General features: G+C 35.9%; 1 pseudogene; it reads left to right on the top strand.

The window, feature by feature from the left end:
- Positions 1 to 2,500: 2,500 nt before the first annotated feature.
- LOC141571458 (U4 spliceosomal RNA) lies at positions 2,501 to 2,616 on the top strand (annotated as a pseudogene).
- Positions 2,617 to 6,000: the final 3,384 nt, after the last annotated feature.

Raw genomic sequence — 6,000 nt, 5'->3', positions numbered from 1 at the left:
ATGGTCCCACCAACAATACATAAAAGTGCCTGTTCCTCACATCTTCAGTATTAGTCATTAGTGAAATGCAAATTAAAATCACAATCAGATACTAGTACACATCTATTAGAACGTCTAAAATTAAAAAGACTGACCATACTGAATGTTGGTGAGGATGTGGAGTAACTGGAAGTCTCATACATTGTGATGGAAATGTAAAATGGTTCAGCCACTTTGGAAAAGATTTTAACAGCTCTTAAAATGTTAAACATACACATACCAGGTAATCCAGCTATTCCACTTCTAGGGATTTACTTAAGAGAAAAAGAGCTATATGTCCATATAAAACTTATACACAAAGGTTCATAGTAAGTTGAGACGGAGTTGAGAGAGAGAGAAAACTTGTTAGATATTAGATTCAGACAGACCTTGACTTGAAACCCATTTCATCTTGAGCAAGTTACTTAACCTCTTTAAGCTCAAGCCAGAGAAGAGCTACTGTTAAATCTTAATCATAGTCCAAAAGAAAGCCCTGTCCAATCCTGTGGAAAGAGATTGGAATTGGAAGAGGGTACCGATGAGAAGTGAGTTTAAGAGAGCAGGGAGTATAGCCACAGTCAGGCAGCATTTCATCACTTCCTGGTTTCCTGATGATGTATGTCCTGCCTATTTTGCAGTCCTGTTGTAAGTCATTGACTGATAATTGATTCCTAATTTGCCTAAAGTCTTACTCTTCATTTCTCCTATATGCTGTTTGGGAAGTCCTCTGAGAATAGGATTGATAGCCATTTGCACAGTGATGTTGGTTGGGATAAAGCTTCAGTTACGTGGTCCATTTCCTAGGCTAGGTAGTTCCAGAAAACAGGGCCAGAACTTTTCTACAGACCTCTCTCCTAATTTTAATTTTGGAAACCCTGAAGCTGGCCTTACCTCAACCTACCATGTTTCCCCAAAAATAAGACCTAGCCGGACAATCAGTTCTATTGCATCTTTTGGAGCAATAATTAATACAAGACCCAGTATTGTATTATATTGTATTATATTATATTATTATATTATATTATATTATATTATATTATATTATATTATATTATTATATTATATTATATTATATTATTATATTATATTATATTATATTATATTATATTATATTATATTATATTATATTATATTATATTATATTATATTATGACCCAGTCTTATATTATAGTAAAATAAGACCAGGTCTTATATTAATTTTTGTTCCAAAAGATGCATTAGAGTTGATTGTCCGGCTAAGTCTTATTTTCGGGGAAACACGGTATTACATGGACAATTACTGCAATGTACAAAAAGAGTTACAAATTTCATTTTATTCCTTATTTCACTGTGATATATATGAAATCATCAGTTCACATTATACTATTGAGCTTTAGAAACATCACACCGACCTTGCAAAATGAGACGACAATTTGGTTTCCAAGTTTTCTCTAGTGACTTGGGTCTGAGACACCGAACTTTAGCTAGTAACTAGCACACCAGATAAGAATCTCAGAAAAGGGGAGGATTAAATGGACACTGGTACTAAATAATAGAGTCTCTACAAAGTTTCTTCTAGGTGGGGCTCTTAAACTTTCTCACTGATCCATACCTTGTATTTTCACCAGTTGGGATGGCATTCCTGACCCAAAGCAAATCTGAGATCCTGAATCTTGAACAGCTTGTCAGGGAGACAGTCCCCACCTTTTCTCCAGGTTGCAGAATTGCGACAGTATCTTCTCCAAACCCATATTGGCTCAGGCTGGAGTTGCAATGTCAGTTTTGAGTTCCTGCTGTTGCAGAGAAGGCTTGTCTGACCTCCGAACCTCTGACTAGGCTTCAGGACAGTCTGTCCCCTAAAAGGCAATTGGATGAAGAAACAAATATGTAGGAAGGCTGCAAATGACCAGGAGTTATAAGAATGCTCCCAGGTGAGGGTATGAGGAAACACCTTGCTGAAGACTCTGAGGGCGGAACAGGGAGAAGATATCAAGGCTATCTTCCGGGATAGGGATTGATGGGTTACTGTATTTGCACTGAGGTCTGGGTCACATCCCTATCCATATGGGGAGGCAAGTCCTATCAATCATCACATTGAAAGGGTTGACCTATTGGACCAAAAACAAACCTGCAAATGACCTGGCTCAGTTTCACCATTTCCATGCTGGCTGCCAGGAGCAAGCTCTTCCTCTTTCAGAGTTCTGACTTGTGGGTGGGTAGAAAACACCTTGTTCTCATTTTACCTTCCCCCAGCTGAGATAAGTTAAATCCTGCTGAAAACTCTATTGATGTAAAGATAAAACAAGAGAGAAATGACTACAGAGACTATGTATTTGTTTAATCCCTCCTTTCTCTCCTTTGCACCCCCAAACCACTGCTCAAATTCAAGCCTGCACTGTCTCTCATCTGGACTTCTCCGGCCACTTTTCACTTTGTTTCCTTACATCCATCTGTCCTTCTCATGCCATTCTTCAGACCATATCTGATCTCTATTTAAAATTTAAGCTATGCGCAGTGGCAATATCGTAGCCAATGAGGTATAGCCGAGGCGTGATTATTGCTAATTGAAAATTCATCAATGCCCTCAAGAAACTGCCTTTCTAGACTCATCTCCAGCTGTGTCTCCCCAATGTCTTTATGGTATTTCCCCACTTTAGGTTACGAGGTCGAGGAGAGCAAGGTTATCTCCTTGATTATATTTGCCACAGCATCTGTGGTAATACTGAGTACACAGCACGTGGGCCACAGATAGCTGTTGATTCTGTTTCCTTTGTCCACTGTCATCAACAGCCTGGCCGTGGCTCCCTGTGCTGATGGCCTGGCAAACCCAGCCACAAACAGAGTAATTAACAAAAGAAGAAAGACCCTTTTCCAATTTTACTCTGGAGACCTAGAATTTTTTTAAAATATCTTTTTGTTTTTAAGAATATGCAGTTTCTTGGGAGAATTAAATGTACCAAAATTTCTAAATAAATAAATGTACCAAAAATTCTTAAATGTAGGCTAAAGGGAAACTACTTATTTTTTTACTAAGTGAAAATTGTGCCAATTTTATTTTCTCAGTTACTGGAAAATGTCTATCTAATAAAATTCATGTTTTTCTGATTTTTGTTTCTCTAACAGGATGATGTGTCCCACAGGACAAGAGAGTACTATTAATTAAAACAATAAGATACACAAAGGAAAAAAAATCACAAACATTTTTAGATCAGGAAATGCTTAAATGTTTCTAAAAATGTTTATCAGGAAATGTTATTCCAGAATCTAAACATTTCCTGTTTGATGATTATGCCATAGAGAAAAATCAAGCAATGCCAGTTATAGGGTCTTATAAAAAAGAAATTTTATAAGGAGATACATTTATTAGAAAAAAATCCATTGTAAGTAACACAAGATAAACAGGAATTGCCCAGAATCATATGGTTTTTAAAAGTTTATTATTCACATAAAATTTTGATCCTTAAACCTTATAGAAAAATACAAGGAATAAAGTAGAAAAGTACTAATGCCTCACCACTCACAGATGACCACTCTTAATATTTAAGTGAATATAATTCTAGGCAGGTCTCTGTGTCAATGAATGCTCTTATGTTCAATGTTATGTAAATAACTTTAATGATTCGTACTATCAACAATATATCATAGATTTCTTTCCCTGACAATAAGTCTAGATCTGCAATATTACTACACATAATTATGCTTATATATCATACATATCCATTGGGATAGTCCAAGCTTCAGCAGCAGCTCTCTAAAAATCAAGTCCTCATATGACAATGTGAAAAAAAGCTGAAAAGGAAGAAGGCGGCAACTGAGTGGGTGGAGGGGTCATTCTTAGGAGACTCCTAGTGGATTTCCTCGTAACTGTCTATAGCTAGGATGTCACATGTCTGCCCTAGAGGAGGCTACATGGTATCTGCAGAATTATACTAGAAGACTCCATCCTTCCAGCCCCCATAGGATTTAAGGAGGGCTAATATTCCCACAATGTTGACCTTAGGTGCTGCGTCAGAAAGTTGTTCTCTTTTAATGTGACCAAGCTGTATTTCCAAACTATGACCTGCAGAAACATACTCAATAGCTGGTTACAATAACAATGACAATATCTGGAATAATGTTGGAAAATAAATAAATGATGAAATAATAGACAAGATGAAAAATCCTAAACAAAATTATAGCAAATCAAATGTAACAGTGCATTAAAAAGATTATACATCATAACCAAGTGGGGTTCATCCCCGGGGCACAAGGATGGTTCAACATATGCAAATCAATCAATGTGATACATCACATAAACAAAATAAAGGACAAAAAACATATGATTACATTAATTGATGCAGAAAAAGCATTTGACAAGATACAACATCCATTTATGATTAAAACATTTAATAAAATAGGTATAGAAGGAAAATACCTTGACATAATAAAGGCCATATGACAAACCCTCAGCTAATAGCATAATTAACAGTGAAAAACTGTAGCTCTTTGCTCTAAGTTCAGGAACACAACAGGGCTGTCTCCTACCACCTTTACTTTTCAACACAGTATTGGAAATCCTCACCAGAACAATCAGGCAAGAGAAAGAAATAAAACGCATCCAAATTGGAATGAAGAAGTTAAATTGTTACTCTTTGCGGATGACATGATGCTATATATAGAAAGCCCTAAAAGCGAGAAACTATAAATGAATACGGTCAAGTTGCTGGCTACAAAATCAACTTACAAAAGTCCATTGCATTCCTATACACTAACAATGAAATCTCAGAAAAAGAAATAAAAAAAAACAAAAACAATTCCTTTTGCAATTGCAGCAAAAAGAATAAAATACTTAGGAATAAACCAAGGATGTGAAAGACCTATATACTGAAAACTATAAGACATTTTTGAAAGAAATTGAAGAAGGCACAAAGAAACGTAAAGACATTCCGTATTCTAGGATTGGAAGAATCAACATAGTTAAAATGGCCATATTACCCAAAGCAATATACAGATGTAATGCAATCCCCATCAAAATCCCAATGGAATTTTTTAAAGAAATAGAACAAAAAATCATCAGATTTGTATGGAACCACAAAAGACCCCGAATAGCCAAAGCAATCCTAAGAAAAAAGAACAATGCTGGAGGTATCACACTCCCTGACTTCAGCTTGTACCACAGGGCAACAATAATCAAAACAGTAGGGTACTGGCAGAAAAACAGACACACAGACCAGTGGAATAGAATTTGGAACCCAGAAATAAAACTACGTAAATATGGACAGATAATCTTTGACAAAGGAACCAAAAACATACAATGGAGAAAAAACAGCCTCTTCAGTAAATGGTGCTGGGAAAATTGGAAAGCCATGTGCAAAAGAATGAAACTGGACTGCTATCTGTCACCATGTACCATAATTAACTCAAAATGGATCAAAGACCTAAACATAAGACCTGAAACAATAAACTGTATAGAAGAAAACATAGGTATTAAACTTATGGACGTTGGGTTCAAAGAGAATTTTACGAATTTGACTCCAAAGGCAAGGGAAGTAAAAATTAAAATAAATGAATGAGACTATATCAAAATAATAAGCTTCTGCACAGCAAAAGAAACCATCAACAAAATAAACAGGCAACCAACCAAATGGGAGAAGATTTTTGCAAACAACACCTCCAATAAGGGGCTAATATCCAAAATATATAAGGAACTCACACAACTCAACAAAAAACAAACAATCCAATTAAAAAAATGGGCAGAGGACCTGAATAGAGATTTCTCCAAAGAGAACATACAAATGGCCAATAGACATATGAAAAAATGCTCAACATCACTAATTATCAGAGAAATGCGAATAAAAACCACAATGAGATATCACTTCCTACCAGTTAGAATGGCTATCATTAACAAAACAAATATTAACAAGTGTTGGAGAAAAAGGAACCCTCATACACTGTTGGTGGAAGTGCAGATTGGTACAGCCGCTAGGAAGGCAGTGTGGGGTTTCCTCAAAAAATTAAGAATAG

The sequence above is a fragment of the Rhinolophus sinicus genome, chromosome 16 (genome assembly GCF_057876585.1).
Source record: "Rhinolophus sinicus isolate RSI-liver-muscle chromosome 16, RSI-T2T, whole genome shotgun sequence".
Lineage (NCBI taxonomy): Eukaryota > Metazoa > Chordata > Mammalia > Chiroptera > Rhinolophidae > Rhinolophus > Rhinolophus sinicus.
The sequence above is the reverse complement of the archived record's forward strand: the minus strand, read 5'-3'. Positions and strand labels throughout refer to the sequence as shown.